Here is a 21,970-nt window from a genome sequence, read left to right as displayed (position 1 = left end):
TCATAGATGTCTAGACTTATCTGATCTGGAGGTCATATTTCTTCCTGTTATTAATATTTTTCCTGTTGGTTTATCTGTTTATGCTCAAGATCTTTAATTGAGTTTTCTTCCTTCTGAAATTTTTGGTAATTTCAGTTTTTTTTTTCCTTTTATGGTCCCCTATTGCTCACTTTCTAACTCTGTTCCTTTGGTGATTTCCCTTGGGGCTAGACCTTCAAGCCATCTCATTCTCCTTCTATACTGGACAGTTCACCTTTCACAGGCCTCATTCTCTGTCCCAAGTGACTTTTGAGAGGACAGAACTGGCCCTAGCTGGATGCTGGATTCTTTCCCTCATGAGTGGCATACCATAAAGTCATACATACTGGCTGGCATTCTGCCCCAGTTCCCTCTGTTGCTCAGTTCTCTGGCTAGACTATTACAGCTTCTGCCTATTGGTTTTCTGTAGCCCAGATTTAGTAGCCCTGATGGGGGAGAAGGGAAGAGTTGAGTTCTGTTGCAAGCCCATGGGTTAGCTCTACCAGCTAGTAATAGGTAGTAGAGGAGAGTGCTAAGTGAGTACCTTTGGGGTTAGAGATTAACCTCTGCTATTACTTCATCAGATTTTTTTTTTTTTACCTCCTTAGGTTTCTTGGTGTCCCAAGATTGTTTTGATAATCAAATGAGAAAACACATCTAAAGGTATTTTGCCCCCTTTTAAAGCACTATATAAATGTCAGTTATTAGAACTATCTCACTAGTTGTGTGACAATGAGATGTTCATTATAGAAGAATCAGTGGGATACTGTGAAAAGAATACTGGCTCTGGAGTCAGGACCAGAGTTCAAATCCTACCTCTGAAACTTACTGTCTGTGTGACCCTGTGCAAGTTACTTCTTTCTGTCTCTCAGTTTCCTAATCTGTAAAATTAGGGGATTAGACTCAATGGCATGGAGGTTCCTACCAGATTTAGAGCTATGATTTTATGATCATTTGCCCTTTTTTTTTTTTTTTAAAGCAATTGGGGTTAAGTAACTTGCTCAAGCTTACATGGCCAGTTATTTCTGGGTGTGGTGCTAAGTATCCGAGCCCGGATTCGATCCCCAGGTCATCCCGACACTGGAGGTGGTGCTCTTACTCGCTGAGCCACCTGGCCGCCCCTCATTTGCCCTTTTTTGCTTCAGTTTCTCTAGCTGTAAAATAGGGGTGATAATAAATATACAAGTTATCTCACAGGGTAATTGTGGGGAAAGTGCTTTGCAAACTTTATAGCACCATAGAAATGTGAGCTGTTCTTTTCATTATAAGACAGAAATTCTGCAGTAAGAGAGAAAGAACACTGGTCTAGTAGTCAAGAGAGCTGGGTTTGAATCCTGTCCCTATCCCCTACCTACTTGCTCTGTGGCTTCCTGAGGTTCTTCATCTGCAAAATAGGGATCATATCCTCTGCCTTACCTCCATCACTAGGCTGTGTGTGTCACAGAGAGAGGTAACTAGTGCCCATAAATTGCCCTCTTAACTATGTGATGATGGATACAAACTGAATGTGTCCTTGGTGTGTTTTCCAGGGGACATGTGAGGCATTGGTAGAAGAAGCATTCCCATTAGATTGTAAGCTCCTGTAAGCTCCTTGAGGGCAAGGACTATCTTTTGCCTCATTTTGTATCCCCTATGCTTAGCACAGTGCCTGGCAGATAGTAGGCACTTAATAAATGTTGATGGGTTGATTGATCGAAGCAGCAGAAGCTTGCACTCAGGTTGTCTTCCTGATTCCTGTAAGCATATGGAAAACAGTTGTCATTTCAATTAAAGAGGGATTTCTTTATGCCCATGCATTAGCCACTTCAAACCTGCTGGAAAGGGGCTAGGCAAGATGGAAACCTTCAGTGACCTGTGTTCTGAATTCTGGAGGCATAAAAATGGAAATCTGCTCTAAACCATTGAATAAACAATAAAATAATCTCTATAATGACATGATGCTCTTTCTTCTGGAACTGAAGTTTCACAATAGCTGCCAAGCCAGTCCTGGTCTGGCTCTATTGTCCACTGTGCTACTCTTGTCTCTGGCCTCAGGTCCCCTGGTCACTGGTCACAGTCAATCAAGAAACATTTATTCAGTGTCTACTATGTTCTAGGTATGTGCTAAATATTGTAGATTAAATGTCTACAAATATGTTATTTGCATCCAAAGGGATAATTACAATTTGATTCAGAAGAAATAAAGGAACATCAATGGAAAAATAAATGATATTACAAAACCCTTGTGTGTTTTCAAAATCTTAGACCAAAAGACAAAGTTTTGAGGTAAAACTTTGGTGTTCAGGGAACACTGATGAAATTTGAGAAATGCTCCCAAATTAAAAAGAAATTACAAAGTGATATGAAAGCCTAATATAACTAGCAATCAGATTAATGCAGAAGAAGCTGCTACTTTAAAGCAGATTATTTAAAAATAATCTAGGACTATGGAAATTTGGTTTGTTTACAAGTCAGCAAAGAGAATTTTACATATGTGTGTATGTATATATGTATGTATACACACATATCTCCTAGAAGAGGGCAGCTAGGTCACACAGTGGATAGAGCATTGGGCTTAGAGTTAGAAAAAGCTGAGTTCAAATCTGACCCCAAACACTTAGTAGCTGGTTACCCCTAGGCAAGTGACTTAACCCTGTTTGCCTCAGTTTCCTCATCTCTCAAATGAGTTGTAGAAAGAAGTGGTAAGGGGTGGCTAGGTGGTGCAGTGAACACTGGCCCTGAAGTCAGGAGGATCTGAGTTCAAATGTGCCCTCAGACACTTAACACTTACTAGCTGTGTGACCTTGGGCGAGTCACTTAACCCTCAATTGCCCTCCAAAAAAAAGAAAGAAAGAAGTGGTAAACCACTCCTATGTCTTTGCAAATAAAACCCCAAATGGGGTTACAAAGAGTCAGACACAACTGAACAACAATAAGAGCTTCAATATCCTTGTCTGTAAAATGAAGAGGTTAGACTAAATAGTTTCTGGGGTCTTTTTTTAGCTCCTCTAGATCTATGATACTATGATCCACAGACTTGAATTGTTGGAGCAGTTCATAATAATGTCTACACCTCCTGGCCAGCCAGGCATGACTCCTTAATCTTTTCAGGTATAGGATGATTCTGTCAGTAGGCACATTCTCAGATAAGTAATTTAGCTGTGGGAATTACCTCCCAATGGACAGCAAACACTAACTCAGGAACTCTTAAATTCATGGAAGTACCTACTAAGGTTTGAAACCTGGAAACCAGAATGACTGGTTACTACTTACAGACCTGTGCTTAGTTTGAACACACACACACACACACACACACACACACACACAGAGCAAACAGCTAGCATTTTAGTTTCACCAAGGCAAGCACATGTTCCCACTGCCACATGCTTGAGCTGTGGAACTTCCATTTGGGCAAGTGCCAAAACAAATTATACTTACTCGTTGTCCTGTTAATTTTCTGACTCTCAGGACTTCACGTTGCACCCTCACGGCAGCTGCTGTCCCTTCTTGCTTCACTGCTCTATTTCTTCAAAGATTCTTTGCCTTGGTTTTACCTTTTATTCCTGGTCGTTGATTCCAGCCTCAAAGTGGGGCTTCCTTGTGTGAAAAAATTCTCTACCTTAAAGTAAAAAACCAAAAATTCATACTTCTGTCATATACACCACATATAGGCAATATGCAGTTGTTCCATAGTTATCCTCAAAGTTCTAGTTGTCATAATTTTCCAGCAATCACCCTCAAGCTTGCATAAGTTATATATAAATGACACAATTGTGTTTGTCTTCAATAATCTCTTTTTTCCCCTGAGAGACTGCTTTTTCTTTTCTTTAATTTTTAATAATTTTTTTTAAATTTTCAACATTCACTTCCATAAGATTTTGAGTTTTAAATTTTCTCCCCCTCTCTCTCTTCCCACCCTCCCCAAGAAGACAGTGTGCAATCTGATATAGGCTCTACTTATATATCCATATTAAACATATTTTCACGTTAGTCATGATGTAAAGAAGAATTAGAACTAATGGGAGGAGCCACGAGAAAGAAGAAGCAAAACAAAATAACAGAAGAAAAGGAAAGCAGATGGTATGCTTCCATCTGCATTCAGACTCCAAAGTTCTTTCTCTGGATATGGAGAGCATTTTCTATCATGAGTCTTTTGGAGTTGTCTTAGATCCTTGCATTGCTGAGAAGAGCGAAGTCTACCAAAGTCAGTCATTGCACAATGTGGCTGTTATTGTGTACAATGTTCTGGTTCTGCTCATTTCACTCATCATTGGTTCACATAAGTCTTCCCATATTTTGCTGAAGTCTGCCTAATCATCATTTCTTTTTTCTTTTTTTTTCATTTCTCATCGCACAATAATATTCCATTATGTTCATATACCACAACTTGTTCAGCCATTGATCAACTGATGGGCATCCCCTCAATTTCCAATTCTTTGCCACCACAAACAAATGCTGATTTTATATATATATATATATATATATATATATATATATATATATATATGCACACGGGGGTCTTTTTCCCATTTTTATGATCTCTTTGGGATACAGACCTAGAAGTGGTATTGCTTGGTCAAAGGGTATGCACAATTTTATAGCCCTTTGGGGCTATAAAGTCCAAATTGCTCTCTAGAATAGTTGGATCAGTTCACAACCCCACCAAGTATGCATTAGTGTTCCAATTTTCCCATATCTTCTTCAACGTTTATCATTTTCCTGTTTTGTCATGTTAGCCAATCTATTAGGTGTGATATAGTACCTCAGAGTTGTTTTGATTTGCATTTCTCTAATCCATAGTGATTCAGAGCATTTTTTCATATGACTATAGATAGCTTTAATTTCTTCCTCTGAAAACTGGAGAGGCTGCTTTTTCTTGGACCTTCACAGAACGGTTCATTTATGCCCAAGAACTGAGGAGCTACTTCTGTCCCTTTCTTTTTAAATTTTTTTATTTTATTCTGAACTTAAGAAATAAAACAAGTATTTCCATAATTTAATATAATAGAAAAAAAATTGTATACAAAACTGCAAATCTCTTATGTATAAATTGCTATTCCTTTGAAATATATAATAGAGTTGTTATGTAACTTCCTTTTTTTCTTCCATGGCCATATCTAAATTATTGTTTTTCTCTGGGCTTGGGGGGTAGTGATAATAATATAGTTATCCCTTCCACATTGCTGGGGTTAGGGGCATGGTGCCCCTGCAATCTGGAAAATCTGTGTAAAATTTTTTGGCCCTCCCTTTGTACCAGAGAAGTCTGAATTATTATGGTACTGAAAGATAAAATATGTTGATATTATATAATACAGTCCAAATATTTTATGTATTTCTGAGTTTAAAACTTTTTCTGTGTCTTCTACTGGCCTTCACATGTCATCTGTGGCATCTGCAAAACTTCCCCTAGATTCCCATTAAATTTCTTATGCTGACCTGTGATATATTGAAGCTGTGATGGCAACAATTGTGATGTGGAAAGGATAATTGAAAGGGACTTTTATAATTCAGAAAGAGAAAGAATGATATTTTCCCCCTTCACTGACAGTTCAGCTTCTGATGGTCTTCATTTTCTCGTTTATGGGAGTCTGGAAGAACTGTCACTCACAAAGTTGCGTGAAAAGATGGAAAAGGTCAGAATCTGCACACAGATACACACAAGCCTTAAGTTCCCTATTTCCTTGTTCTTTGCCCTTGATAGAAGCTTTCTGCTAACCATACATCACGCAAGGAACAGGGGCCCATTGTGGTCAGGATGAGACTTTCTCTCTACTATGTGTTCAAGCACCTTTTGACTTCGGGAGTCAGACTCCTGGATTCCAGTGATAGAGCCACTTCCTGTCAACCATTGTGTGAACCCAGGGAGCAAAGGGACAGTGGGACTGAGACCTGTCTGATAGGTGGTGTTAATGGCAATGGACCTAGGGGATCATTCCCCTTGGTTGCCTTCAGCTATAATCTAAGTTTCTGTATGCTATCACTAGGACACCCAGTAGTAAAGCTGAAAGTAGACCAGGAAATCTACTAAAACTGACACAGAAAAGTGAGAGAGACCTTTGGAAAGGAGATGATTAGAGATCAGTGCTGCATAGTAGTTGTAGAAAATCCTATTTTCAGTAAACCAGGGGTAAGTAAGGTCCCTTATACCTTCCTTTTGAGCTATAGATCTTTTTGCCTCCTCCCCTCCCAACCCTGATGTGGATTCACAGAATACAAATCCTTCCACTGATCTTTTCCATAATCTCAGAAAAAAAAAAGCTAGGAAGGAAAGTTGGAGGTTTCTGAAAGGCATTTGAATGGAGGCTTCTCAAATGGGGAATATTTAGCGATTTTCCTTTCAAAAAAGGAAAATCATCTTTGATATGTCAAATATAATAATGATGATGATAACATTTATATGGTGCTTACTATGTGCCAGGCACTGTGCTAATCCCTTTATAAATACTACCTTATTTAATCATAAACTGTGTATCTTGGCGTGTATGGGATGTTCAAGAGTTTTAGCACCTCTGATGTGAGGGCTTGCCAAGCCCTTTTCAGGGCTGTTCATCCACCTTTAGTGACTACCTGATTCCTCCAACTCTCACCTGTGGCTCCAAGAAGTTGTAGCATGCACAATGGCAACAAAATTGTCTTGACAGAAGAGCTAAGTCAAACTGAGGGTAACTCCTGACAGACCTCAAACTGCGCAGTGAATCAGGGGGATGCCTACTCCATGCATGTGAAGACTTCTCCCAGAATGGGCAGATAAGAACAGTTTATTCCAATGCCCATAAAGGCAGCTGAAGTAAGTATTATTGAGGGTTTAGAGTGGTCAGGCATCGAAGACACCACTGGACTTCAATGACTCAGGAAGAAAGAGTGAGGCTTTCTGCAATTTGTGCAATTGACTTTGTGCAATTCTGTATCACTTAAATCCAAATCACAAGCTAGTCAAGACATCACCCTGTGATGTCATTGGCCCTCTTCAAAAACAAGGGGGAAACATGTACAGTTATCCCTTCCACATTGTGGTTTCATTATATCATGGGTCAACATAAGAAATGAAATGGGAATTTTGGGGGAGTCTTGCAGAAGCTGTAGATGATGCATGAAGGCCAGAAGACAATACAGAAAAAGTTTAGAAACTCAGAAATGCATAAAATATATGCATAGCATTATGTAATATCAACATATTTTATCTTTTAATATCATAAATAATTCAGACTTCTTTTCTGGTACAAAAGGGGGGCTGAAAAATTTTACTTGGATTTTCCAGATCGTGGAGTATAATGTTAATGGGTTAGGAAGATCTTCCCTGCCCATTAATAGGCATATGTGACCTGCTTTGAGCCCTGACCTAGCTCACAGCTGTGATACATCCTGAGTCACAGAGCCTACTGGGGGAGGAAAGATTGCTTAAGGGAATCTAGCTTGTAGGAAGGCTTTTATACCTTTTGCTAATTTCTAATTAGGCACTGAGTCATGAGGGTTGTGATGCCTTCTGGCTCTCTGAGAAGGGTATATATGCTCTGAGTTGGTATTTTGCTTTGGGGGCTTGCTTATGTGAAAAGGATCTTGTGATCTGCTGGTCAAGATTCTGACTGGCTTTATGTTCAGATCTTCCCCTACTACTCAGATGTAAAGGCTCTCTCCATCCAGAGATGTATGTAAAGCGTATAGCAATATTGCTTTGATTCAGGCAGTCAGAGCCCTGTCTGTTAGTCTTTATTTCTCTGCTTGCATTTTCTTGGAAGTTCAAGAGTGTTGACTTTTCCCCTGGACTAGTTAATGTAGTTAAAAAAGTTTTTGACCCCTTGAACAGTTATCTTTCCTAGTAAAGCAGACCTAAGAACCTGTGCTCTCAGCCATCCTGGGTATGCCACTGTGATTGCTGCTACATAGGGGCATTGTGCACCTAACCTTCTTGATGTGGAAGGGATAACTATATCTAATCATGATGGACTTAAGGACTATATACTATAAGTTTATGGAATCTTAGATTAAGAAGGAAAAGTATAAATGTAGGGTGGATATGTAATTATATAACTATATTTCCTATATTTTGATAATCCAGAGTAAGGTTTAATATTATTCTCTAGACTAGATTCAGAATTTAGCCAGCCTGGGTTTTAACTTGCCCTCTAAGTGTCTAGAAGCTTGTGAGATACCAGAGTGGAAGCATTCACATAAGCATCTGAAAGACTTTCATAAAATCACTTGACTGGTGGCTTAAGTATAGCACCACCTAGTGGACAAATCAAATTTTATGCCCCACTGTGTAATGTAAGTGACACCCTGCCTTCCTCCTGGCTTATGAAAGGCAGCAGCATGTAAGCTGCATGCTGATTGTTGTCCTTCATTCTCCAAGAGGACCAAAATGATAGTGATATTTCCCTTCAGGTTCAGTTACAATCTTGAAAAGGGAAATATCACTTATAGTCTTTCAGAAATAATAGGGATCCTTACCTTAAAACTAACAGAAGCTTTCATAGCCTATTGCCTTGGGATCTAAATGACTGTCTACCACTCAGATAAGAAGTAAACTTTGACCTTTGAACAATTCTTAGTACAGGGCTGGGTCTTCTTGGCAAGAAAACTCGCCTTGACTTATGAAGATGACTATCTAGTCAGTATATTGCCCAGATCTTCTCCTCTATAAGCAAAGCTATATGCCCAATAATTACCAAGCAACTCTGGGGTTCGGGGTTCCTCTGTTTTTTGTTTTGTTTTTGTCCAGGAGAAAGAATGAGTAGGACAAAGGTTCAGAGACAAACTAAGCTCTGGGGCAAGTTCATTGTTTTTGTTGGACTTTAAACTGCTTTCCTGGTCTTTCCATATGCAAATTAGTTACTCTTATAGTCTTTATAAGGTGCAAATGAGCCTACTCAAAGTTTTATAACCGATGTTGCTTACAAAGTGATCTACTCAAATCTGGAAAGGGGCTCACCCTTAACCTTTATATCTTGTAAATGCTTCTTGACTAACTCAAATCCTTTCCTTAGTTGAACATTTGCTGTCCAGCAAATGACGAAGGTGCTTTGGGACAGAGTGACTACAAGTCTAAGGTATATACCATTTGTATTACCAAATGATCTAATAATTGCCAGATCTGATGCTCTGTTCTCAGTCCTGATCTTCCTTCACCTATTTGTTCCATTTGACACTATTGATCATCGTCTCCTGAATTCTGTCTAAAATTTCCTGATATTACTCTTTCCTGGTTTTCTTACAACTTGTCTTAGTTTTTTTTTTCCCAGTCTTTTTCTGGCTCTTCAACTGTATTACACCCTTTAAGTGTGGATATTACTCAACATTCTGGTCTTTTTCTGTTCTCTCTGACATTATTTCTCTTGGTAAACCCATTAATTCCCATGGGTTTAACTATCTCAATGCTAATGACTCTCAGGCCTAACGATCCATTCCCAGATTATCCCCTGAGCTTTAGACACATATTACTAGTTGCCTAGTGGACATTTCAAACCTGATATGCTAAAGGCAAGCAGGCAGAGAACAAGTTTTATTAAGAGCTCATTTTGTGCCAGGTTCATTGAACACTGTGCTAAGCTCTGTAGATATAAATATAAGCAAAAAGAAAAAAATACCTCTCTCTTTCTCTCTGAAGGCAATCAGGGCTAAGCTCTGTAGATACAAATATAAGCAAAAAGAAAAAAATACCTCTCTCTTTCTCTCTGAAGGCAATCAGGGTTCAACGACTTATCCAGGGTCCCAAAACTAGTAAATGTCTGAGGCCAAATTTGAATTCAAGTTCTCCTGACTCGAGGGCCAATGTTCTATTCATTGAGTCACCTAACTGTCCCTAGTGGTGGAAGACAACTTATAAAAGGGAGAAGAAAGGTGTGCACCTATGTTGGGGAATGGTAATAAAGTCTGGAGGGAGTCAGCACAGCCAGGAGGTAAATGGTGACCTCAGCTCATTCCCAAAATGAGGACCTAGAAAGAACTCACCAATAGGAGATGGGAAAGGATGATTTGATGATGAAAGGATGTTTGAGTGGTAGGGTGGAGAAAGAGGATTGAAGGCCATAGGCACTGAGAAATTCCACTGTGAAAATGCAGCTAAGTCATGGTGGTGAAGTCAGAGACAGTCAGAAGTACAGTAAAAAGGGGAATACCAGAGACATCTTTGGTTCAAGATATTAAAAACTAAAAACATTATCATTTCCCTAAAATCCTCCTCACTTCTAAACTTCCTTAGGTCAGAAGAAGTGATACAAGGACACTCTAAAGTTCTCTCTGAAAAACTTTGGAATCCATTGTGAGACGTGGGAGACACTGGTACAGGACTGCCCAGCCTGTCATGCCCACATCAAAGAAAGTGCTGTGCTCTATGGGCAGAACAGAATTGTAGTAGCTCAAAAGAAATGTGAGATGTACAAATTTAGAGATATTTCCATTCCAAATTTTCACATAAATTATTTGTCCCAACCTATGGTAGAATACTGGGAGCTCATATTGGTCTGAGATGCCAGTTTGACACACTGTACATTGATCTGACATAATGGTGTTGCTTTGGTTCTCTTTGATTACTAAGGACAACAACCAACAGCCAAATATTTAAATCTCAGGTTCGTCTCATGTCCAAGGTATCGCCAGAGTGTGGAACAGAAAAGTACTCAATATATAATAGAATCAAGTATGAACCAGAAATTTATTTCCTACACATAAAAGAAATGCATAACCTAAAATGTTCTTATAGGCATGCATCGGCAAAAACTTCAGGAAGTAGCAGTAATAATTACTATTGGACTCTCCTGGGATGTTGAGAATTAAACCTTAGAACATGAAGCAGTTTGCCAGATTGCTGAATAGAATTTTGAATTTTACCTCAGCTTTGCAATGTACAAAACAATTCTCTCCAAGGTCATGTCATCTGACAAGACAGTCCAGTGCTTGGGGCTCTACCACCCAGTGGTTATCTTCTCTAAAAAGCACTGAAGTAGTTGCCAGGGACTCTTCCCAAGGTATAGCCAGAACCAACAAAGAACCCAGGATGCACAAGATTTAGATATGTCCAAGCCTAGATGTGTCTGTCTCAAGATCAATGTTCATATGCCTATGATCAGGCAAAGAAACCAAATTTAAGAGGTTAAGCTAGATGTCTGAGCTTGAACTCATCAAACTGAGGCTCCTTGTTCTAGCTGCCACATGGGAGTACTACACCATGCCAGAATGAAGAATTGATCCTCTACACCCCTCCTGGAAAGTCCCAAAGTTATATCATGGCACATGGAGTGTTAAAGGAAGAAGACAGACAAGGATGAATTTAAATTTTTTTATTTCACTTCATATAAAATATTTTATTTATTTATTTTTAACGCTAATTTTTTTAAATTGAATTCCAAATTCTCTCCCTTCCTCCCATTTCTTCCCTACCCATTGAGAAGTCAAGGAATATAATGTTAATTATATACATGAAGTCATGCAAAACATATTTCATATTAGCCATGTTGCAAAATAAATAAATAATTTTTTTTTAAAAAAGCAAGAAACATAAAGAGAGTGAAAAAAAGTATACTTCAATCTGCACTGTTCATTAGTTCTGACTCTGGAAGTAAAGAGCATTTTTCATTGTGGGTCCTTTGCAATTGTCTTGGATAAATATATTGAGCAGAGTAGCTAAGTCTTTCACAGTTGACCGTCCTCACCATATTGTGGCTGTTGTGTACAATGATCTCCAGTTTTGCTCACTTCACTTTTCATCAGTTCATACAAGTCTTCCCTTGTTTTTCTGAAACCATCCTGTTCATCATTTCTTCTAGCACAATATTCCATCACAATCATAAACTACAACTTGTTCAGTCATTCTCCAATTGATAAGCATCTCCTCAATTTCCAGTTCTTTGCCACTACAAAAAAGAACTATTATAAATATTTTTGTACATGTAGGTCCTTTTCCCTTTTCTTTGATCTCTTTGGGATACAGACCTAATGGTATTGCTGCCTCAAAGGGTATGCACAGATTTATAGCTCTTTGGGCATCGTTTCAAATTGTTCTCCAGAATGGTTAGATGAGTTCACAGTTCCACCAACAGTGCATTAATATATCTATTTTTCCACATCCCCTCCGACATTTATCGTTTTCCTTTTCTGTCATGTTAGCCAATCTGATAGGCATAAGGCCATACCAATCTGATAGGTGAGTTGTTTTAATTTGCATTTCTCTAATCAGTGGTAATTTTTTCATGTGACTATTAATAGCTTTGATTTCTTATTCTGAAAACTGCCTGTCCATATCTTTTGACTATTTATCAATTGGAGAATGGCTCTTATTTTTATGAATTTGTTTCAATTCCCTACATATTTGAGAAATGAGGCCTTTATCAGAGAAACTTGCTGTAAATTCCTTCCCCTCACCCCCGTTTCCTATTTTCCTTCTAATTTTGGCTGCATTGGTAAAACTTTTTTAAATTTCATGTTATCAAAATTATCCATCTTACATCCCAAAATGCTCTATCTTTTATTTGGTCATAAACCCTTCCCTTATCCATAGATCTGCCAGGTAAATTTTTAAGTGCTCCCCTAGTTTATGATATCATTCTTTATGTCTAAATCATTTACCCATTTTGACCTTATTTCAGTATACAATGTGAAATGCTGGTTTATGTCTAGTTTCCGTCAAATTGATTTCCTATTTTCCCCACAATTTTTATCATGAGTCATTGCCTTTTTAAAGGTCAACTAAGTCATTGAGTCTTTCTGCTTATTTGACAATAAGTGAATTGCTTTACCCTTCCCAAAGCTTCCAAATGCTGAGCTAGAACACATAGTCAGCTTGAATAAGGTAGATTGCACATTCCTTTTTCCATGAATACTTTGTAAAGGGATAACAGGGTCATGTATACCTGTTTTTGCACTTTGTATAGGGATCAGAACTTAATTTATCTCTGCTATCTGCTCCGCATTGTCTGTAATTACATAAAGTAGGATAGGGGAATTTCAACTCCCCCTTAAAAAACTGAATTTTTAAAAATGTAAATGAAGGACATAAACAAGAAGTGCACAGGATAGACACACATGGCATGTTTGCAAATTGAAATTATTGGAAGGAATACCTAAATTGATGAGATCACAGATCCATTTGAGTATTTTAATATTTGAGTACATACATACACATACATACATACACATATATACAGATAGGTATATCTACATATGCTTATATGCCTACATCTACACAAGTAAGTAGGGAAGCTAAGTGGTATAGTAGATAGAATACTAGGCTTGGAATCAGGAAGACTCTTCCTGAGTTCAAATCCAGCCTCAGACACTTGCTAGCTATTTGACTGTTTGCCTCTGTTTTTTCATCTGTAAAATGAGTTGGAGAAGGAAATGGCAAGCCACTCTAGCATCTTTGCCAAGAAAACCCCATGGGGCCATGAAGAGTCAGCCAACACTGAAAAACAACTAAACTGAACCCATATGAGTATGGGTTGGGGACTGGGAAAGACCTCTTTCAGAAGATGAGATTTAAGTTATTTTGAAGGAAATCTGGGAAGCTAGTAGGCAGAATTGCAGAGTGTGAACATCCCAAGCATGGTGGATAGCTAGTGAAAAGGTGAAAGCTTACAGAGTAGAAAGATAAGTGTTATTTTCAGTGTCACTGAATTATAGAGTGTGTGGAGTGGAGTAAAGAAGAGGGGCTGGGTTGTGAAGGGCTTTAAAAAAAGAGAGAATTTTATATTTGATACTGGAGGCAATAGGGAGTCACTGGATATTATTGAGTAGGGTTTAGGGTGAATAGGGGGTAATATAGTCAAATCTGGGCTTTAGAAAAATCACTTTGGTATCTGTGTAGAGCACAGATTGGAGCGGGGAGAAACTTGAGACAGGGACCCCAACCAGAAAGCTATTGCAGTAATCCAGGAAAGAGGTGCTAAGGGCCTACATTAGGGTTGCAGCTGTGTGAGTGAAGAGGTGATGTGTGCAAGAGCTGTAGTGAAGATAAAAATAATAAGATTTAGCCACAGATTGGATATATGGAGTTAATGTGAGAGAGGAATTGAGGATGACACCTAAGTCATGAGCCTGGGTGACTGAAAGAATTACACTGTCCTTGGCAATAATAAGATATTTTGGAAAAGAAGAAGGTTTAGGGGAAAAATTTGAGTTCTGTTTTGGACATTTTGTATTTGAGATGTCTATGGGTCATCAAGTGCTAGAGATTAGAACTCAGGAGAGAGATTAGGGCTGGATATATAGATCCAGTAATCAACTGCATAGAGATGAAAAGTGAATCCATGGGAGCTGATGAGATCACTAAGCAAGATAGCATAAAGGTACAAGAGAAGAGGACCCAGGACAGAGTCATGGTTATTGGGTGTGGCCTGGATGAAGATCCAGCAAGTGAGACTAAGAAGGAGTGGTTAGACAGGTAGGAAGAAAACCAGGAAAGAGAACAGCATCACAAAAACCTAGAGAGGAGAAATCACATAAAGGAGAATATGATCAGAAGTGTCAAAGACTGAGTCAAAAAGTATATATAATTTAGTGATTTTGGTAGCATATTTTTGAATTGTTTTCCAGAGTTATTGAATTGTTTCATACTCCACCAACAATGCATTAGTATGTCTGTTTTCCCACTTCCTCTGCAACAATAATTTAACTTTTTTGTCATCCTTGCCAATCTGATGAACATGAGGTGGAATTTATTTGTTTTAATTTTCATTTCTTTTATTGTTAGTGATTTGGAACATGTTTTTATATAATTAAAAAATTAATTTAGTTTAATTCTTAACTTAAGAAATAAAACAAGCATTTCATGACAAAGTAGAATAGAAAAAAAGAGGATTGCATGTGAAGTTGAAAATCTATTATGTACAACTTGCTTTTCTTTTTAAATATATAATAAAGCTATCATGTAACTTCCCCTCCTCCCCATGATGGCTATCATTAGATAGAAATATCTATCTATATATGTAAAATCATACTATACATATTTCTATTTATCAGTTCTTTCTCTACATGCAGATAGCATCTTTTTTTTCATAGGTCTTATATTGTTAATGGGTATTTATTTGAAGTTGTTCTTAAAACAATATTGTTTTTACTATATACAACACTCTCTTGGTTCTGCTCATTTTGCTTTTTGTTATTTTGTGCAAGTCTTTCCATGTCTTTCTAAAATCATGAAACTCATCATTTCTTATAGCCTAGTAGTATTCCATCGTGATCATATACTACAACTTGTTTAGCCATTCCCCAATTGTTGGGCATCCCCACAAATGCCAGTTCTTTGCCACCAAAAGAGAGCTGCTGTAAAAATTTTAGAACATACAGGTTCTTTTCTTTTTTCCCTAATCATCTTGGGAAACAGACCTAATAGTGGTATTGCTGGGTCAAAGTGTATAGGCAGGGGTTTTGGGGGCATAATTTTTGGGCATAATTCCAGATTACTCTCCAAAATGGTTGGGTTAGTTCACAATTCCACCAAAGGTAAATTAGTCTCAGTTTTTCCATATCCCCACCAACATTTGTCATTTTTTTCTTCTATCATTTTAGCCAATCTGATAGGTATAAAATGATATCTCAGGGTTGTTTTCATTTGCATTTCTCTAATGCAAAATGATAATAATCTAAATAATGATTTAGAGCACTTTTCCATATGTCCATAAGTGGTTTTTATTTCTTCATCAGAAAACTGCTTGTTCATATCCTTTAGTATTTATCAATTAGGGAAATGACTCATTCTTATAAATTTGACAAAGTTTTTTATATTTTTGAGATATGAGATGTTTATGTAAGAAATTATCTATAAAATTTCCCCCCCAGTTTTCTGATTTCCTTCTGATATTTGCTACATTGGTTTTATTTGTACAAAACCTTTTTAGTTTAATGTAATCAAAATTATCTGTTTCATACCTCACAATGCTAACTCTTGTTTATTCACTAATTGTTCACCTATTCATAAGTGTGATAAGTAATATATATGTTTCATATTCTTCAAATTTTCTTGTATTATCTCCCTTCACATCTAGGTCATGTATCTATTTTGACCTTATCTTGGTAAATGGTCCAAGATATTGGTCTATGTATACTGAATTTCTGCCAAACTGCTTTCCAGCTTTCCCAGCAATTTTCACCAAATGATGAATTCTTATTCCCAGAATTTAAGCCTTTACACTTGTCAAATACAAAGTTACTATAGTCATTTGCTGCTGTAAATTTTATGCCTACTCTATTTTACTGATTTACCTTTCTTTTTATTAGCCAGTACCAGATAGTTTTGATAATTACTGCCTCATGATATAGTTTAAGATCTGGTACTGATAAACCTCTTGCCTTTACTTTTATTTTTCATTAGTTCCTTTGATATTGTTAAGCTTTTGTTTTTCCAAATGAATTTTGTTATTATTTTTTCTAGCTCGATAAAATAATTCTTTGGTAGTTTGATTGGTATGACACTGAATAAGTAAATTAACTTAGGTAGAACTGTCATTTTTATTTTATTGACCCTGTCTACCCACGAACAATTAATATTTCTCCAATTATTTAAATCTGATTTTATTTGTATAAAAAGTTTTTTATAATCTTGTTCATATAGTTCTTGGGTTTGTTTTGGCAGGTATACATGCAGGTGTTTCATATTGTCTAGAGTTATTTTAGATGGGGTTTCTCTTTTTTATCTCTTTTTAGAGGATCTTGTTGGTGATATATAGGAATGCTGATGATTTATCTGGGTTTATTTTATATTCTGGTACTTTACTAAAATCATTAATTGTTTCAATGAACTTTTTAGTGGAGACTTCAGGATTTTCCAGGTACATCATCCTATCATCTTCAAAAAAGAGATAGTTTTATTACCTCATTGCCCATTCTGATTCCTTCAACTTCTTTTTCTTCTACTATTGCTAGGATTTCTAATATAGTATTGAATAATATTGGCGACAGTGGGCATCCTTGTTTTATACCTGATCTTACTGGGAAGGCCTCTAGTTTATCCCCATTATAAATAATGCTTGCTGATGATTTTAGGTAAATATTTCTTATCATTTTAAGGAAAAATCCATATATACCTATACTTTCAGGTGTTTTTTTTATTTTTTGTTTTTTGTTTTGCTTTTTGGAGGGCAATTGGGGTTAAGTGACTTACTCAAGGTCACACAGCTAGTTTTTGTATTAAGTGTCTGAGGCCGTATCTGAACCCAGGTCCTCCTGACTCCAGGGCTGGTGCTCTATTCACTGCGCCACCTAGCTGCCCCTCAGGTGTTTTTTTAAAATAGAAATGAATTGTAGTTTATTAAAAGCCTTTTCTGCATATATTGATATGACTTTTGTTACTTTTATTATTGATATAACTAATTATATTAATAGTTTTACTTATGTTAAACCCCTGTATTCCTGGTGTAAATCCCACTTGGTCACAATGTACAATCTTTGTAATATAATGTTATAATCTGTCTAGAATTTTATTCAAGATTTTTGCATTTATATTCATTAAAGAAATTGGTCTATAATTTTCTTTCTCTCTTTTTACTGTTCCTGGTTTAGTCACCAATATCATATTTGTTTCATAAAAGGAATTTGATAGGACTCCTTCTTTGACTATTATTCCAAATAATTTATTTAATACTGGAATTAGTTGGTCTTTAAATGTTTTATATAATTCACTTATAAATCCACTTGGTCCTGGTCTTTTTTCTTAGGAAGCTCATTTATGGTCTATTCAATTTCTTTTTCTAAAATAGGTTGATTTAGATATTTTATTTCTTCTTCTGCTAATCTAGGCAATTAAATTTTTTGCAAATATTCCTTCCATTTCACTTAAATTGTTAAATTTGTTGGCATATAGTTGGGCAAAATAACTCCTTACAATTGCTTTGATTTCATCTTTGTTAGTGGTAAATTCACTCTGTTCTTTTTTTTTTTTTGCCTTTTTGGAGGACAGTTGGGGTTAAGTAACTTGCCCAAGGTTACGAGGCTATTTTTTTTGTGTGGGTGTTAAGTGTCTGAGGCCGGAACCGAACTGTGGGTGTTAAGTGTCTGAGGCCTGAACGAACTCAGGTTCTCTTGACTCCAGGGCCAGTGCTTTACTCACTGTGCCACCTAGCCACCCCCCCCTTACCCTATTCTTTTTTAATACCAATGATTTGGGTTTTCTTCTCTCTTTTAAAATCATATTAACCAATAGTTTATCAATTTTATTATTTTTTTTTTACAAAACCAACTTTTTAGTTTTATTTATTTTATTTAATTCAATGATTTTATTATGTTCAACTTTATTAATCTCACTTTTAATTTTTAGGATTTCTGATTTAGTGTTTAATTGGGGATTTTTAGTTTTTCTTTTTCTAGTTTTTTAAATTGCATACCCAGTTCATTTGTCTGCTCTTTCTCTATTTTATTGATGTAAGCATTTAAAGATATAAATTTTTCCCTGATTACTGCTTTTGCTGTGTACCATAGGTTTTGATATGTTGTCTCATTATCATCATTCTCTTTAATGACATAATTGATTGTTTGTTTCTATGATTTGCTCTTTAACCCACTCATTCTATAAAATTAAGTTGTTTAGTCTCCAAATAGTTTTTTCCTACATTTCCATAGTTCCATGTTAAATATAATTTTTATGGTATTGTGATTTGAAAAGGATGTTTTTAATATTTCTGCTTTTAACTATAAAAATTTAATGCCCTAATATATGGTCAATTTTTGTAAAGGTACCATATACCACTGAGAAAGAAGTTTATTCCTTTCTATTCCCATTGAGTTCTCTCCAGATAGCAATCATATCTAGCTTATTTAAAATTCTATTCACTTCCTTGATTTCTTTCTCATTTATTTTTTGGTTTGATTTATCTAGTTCTGAAAGGGGAAGATTAAAGTCTTTAGAATTAAAGATCAAAGAAACAATATTAATAGGCCTATATATATATAATACTACTTGACTATAAGATGTGGTATCTGCATATGATATTTAACAGATATCACTATAGTATAAACATAAAGTGAAACACAGTAAAATGAACATAACAGCAAAATAAAAACAAGCATACTTAGACATGCAGTAATTTTCATGTAAAACATATGCAATTACAGGCAAGGCACATTTCACATGGGCAGTCTCTAGCATTGTCACCTAGAGACATGTCTCTAGACATCCTCAGGTTTACCTATAGCACCATAACTTAGCTTAGTGACTGGTCTAATAGGCCTAGTTCTCCTGTCACTGACTGATCTTTCTGCTTCTATACCTGAGCTAGTAGTTGACATGGGCTGACCATTAGCATCATTAATAGATTTGTGTGTCTATGCTTGAGCTGACAGCCATGCCAGGTTGGCTATCAGCATTTTTTTTGTTATAAACTATTTATTAATAGACAAGGCCAGTGAAGTCATTTACTTCTTCTTGGACACATCCACAGTGTGACCCCTGTGGCCTGTAGTCTTGGTGTTCTGGCCTTGGACCCAGAGACCCCAGAAATACTAAAGCCCACAATGTGCCTGAATCTTCTTCAGTTGCTCCAGATATTGACAAAACTTGTTGTCCAGACCTTTGGCCAGAACCTGGGTATATTTTCCATCCTTTCCATCCTTCTGTCTGTTAAGGAACCAGTCTGGAATCTTATATTGCTAGGGATTTTGCATGATGGTGATCACGCGCTCCACCTCATCTTCAGTGAGCTCACCAGCCCTCTTGGTGAGGTCAGTGTCTGCTTTCCTCAGTACTACATGAGCATATCTTCTACCCACACCCTTGATGGTTGTGATGGCAAAAGTTATTATTAGCCATCTATCAATGTTGGTGTTGAGCCCTCTCAAAATGTGCTGGAACTTCTCGGGGATTAAAAGAGACATGGCTGCAAGGGCACTATGAGAGCCTTCTCTGGAAGACGGCTATCAGAATTTTTTACTTCTGTGAATTGAATCTGTACCCTGTGCGTCTCTGCAGTAGTTTTGGGCCATAAAGGAATTGCCTCTGGGTTCAGGTCTCCTGCCTGTAACAATATACACATTTTCCTTCGCTAGATATATCACTTTCTATGCTCAAATGTGTATCAGAAAGTCTTTGTACAGCTAGTGGAAGTCCCTTTTCTCAGTCTTTTAGGCAAGTAGCCAACAGTTCTCTCTTCTTGCTCATTAGGAAGTCCAGCTAATTTTCCTATTAGCAATAAGTAGATGTTGTGAATAGTCCTGATAGAGCCCACATCCATTTTCTGGGATTATTTTGTAAACAGGCAAGTTGTCCAGCCTCTCAGTTACTTTGCATGGGTTAGCTTTCCATTGGTCAGCTAAACTGTGAGTCTTTTGAGTGATGACAGCAGTTTTTTTTCTTGTCTTCCTCAGACACAGAAATCTAGACTGAAAACATCTGGCTACCTAGCAAACATCTTGTACCTGTGGCATAATGTACTGGTCCACTTTAGTCCTTTTGTTCCAAGTTAGGTAATCAACAAATCTTTCTACTTTTCTTAGTCCTTAGTACTATGGATAATGCATAAGGGCTGCTGGATTCTATGGTGATGCCATTAACCAACATTTCTTTGAGATTTTTCTATCATAGACAAAGAAATCTCCCCTACATCTTTCTTTGAGTGGTCAGAAATCAGTGAGTTAGACTCTGTGGGATGAACCTCAATCATATCTCACATTTCACTCATGCAATGAGAATACACTTGTCCTTTTGCTGAATTCTAGCCTCAACCTTCCACTCCTGTGGTACTGAGAAGTCCCCAAAGTCAAATACCTCAGGATCCCGTACAGATGGTAAACAGTTAGGGCTCCTATGTGTGGTGCTCATTGGAATGTCTTGCTTCTATTCATTTGTGAGACCCTGCGCAATCTGCATGGATGGTCAAAGTGTGCAGTATTATATGGTGCTATTATCCTGCTTTGCTCCTAAGGCCTACAGTCAAAAAGGTTTGTAACCTGCTGAGACTGAGATCCGTGGATTATATTGATACTTGAAGCTCAGGAGTACCTGTCTCAACTCAGACTTTGGGCATTGATTTCCACCGATAAAGAGAGAGTCCCATATCAGTGGGCTTTGGGACAGGGTTATAGAATATTTTGAGCAATATTCCCTTTCATTCTCTAACGTAGATCAGTTTCAACCAGTGAGGAGTTAATCCATCTTATTTAACAGTACAAAATTGTGGGGCATGGGGGAGAAGTACCATTACAGGTTCATGCAGGCTGAGCACCCTCTGGTGAACAGTGGTGACAGTCTTTTAGGAAAGGGCCATCTTGGACCTATACAGTAGAAAGTACTTTTTAAGGTCTGTGAGCTGGTGGCTCAAGTTAAGAGTACCACTTTGTGGGCTAATCAGATATGGAACATCCTTAAAGGATAATGCACTAGTATTACATCTGACTCTTGGAAACTGATTTCCTGCAACTCATAGCTCAAGCTCTACCTTCTACAACAGGCCTTCCTTCCCCCTCCCCAGCTACGGATCAGTAATATGTTCAAGTTTTAAAGAGAAAAAAGAAGAAAAATGGGGGGGGGAAGAAAGAATAATTTTGGCAATGTGATTCTTCCAGTTAAATAATACATACATACATACATGTGTGTAAAGATAGAGACAGAGGAACAGAGACAGAGACAAAGATAGAGAGATACAGAGAGAGAGACAGAGAGTACTAACTATGTGCCAGGCACTATGCTAAGCACTTTACAAATATTACTCCATTTGATACTCACAACACCCCTGCAAGTTATGTTTTATTATTATCCCCATTTCACAGTTGAGAAAACTGAGGCAAACAGAAGCTAAGTGACTTGTCTAGGATCATATAACCAGTAAGGGTCTGAGGCTGGATTCCTACTCCAGGCCTAGCACTCTATTCAATGTGCTACCTAGTTTGCCTCCTCCTCCTATTAGGAGGCAAACTTCAGATTCCCAAACAGCTCCAATATGTAAGGTACAGGGAGTTAGGCAAGCTGAGCTATCAATCATCTACCAGGCCGGAGCACCAGTATTCTGGGAAGAGTCCTGAATACATGCTCAGCTTTATCAAGGGGCTTGACCCT

The 21,970-nt window shown here is 37.3% G+C and overlaps 1 pseudogene; it reads right to left on the bottom strand.

Moving 5' to 3' along the window:
- Positions 1-19,335: 19,335 nt before the first annotated feature.
- On the bottom strand, positions 19,336-19,794 carry LOC138168009 (small ribosomal subunit protein uS13-like; annotated as a pseudogene).
- Between the last annotated feature and the right edge of the window lie 2,176 nt (positions 19,795-21,970).

This window comes from Petaurus breviceps, unplaced genomic scaffold (assembly GCF_028583685.1).
Source record: "Petaurus breviceps papuanus isolate PSGF00001 unplaced genomic scaffold, PetGlider_PUasm1.0 350, whole genome shotgun sequence".
Taxonomy (NCBI): Eukaryota; Metazoa; Chordata; class Mammalia; order Diprotodontia; family Petauridae; genus Petaurus; species Petaurus breviceps.
The sequence above is the reverse complement of the archived record's forward strand: the minus strand, read 5'-3'. Positions and strand labels throughout refer to the sequence as shown.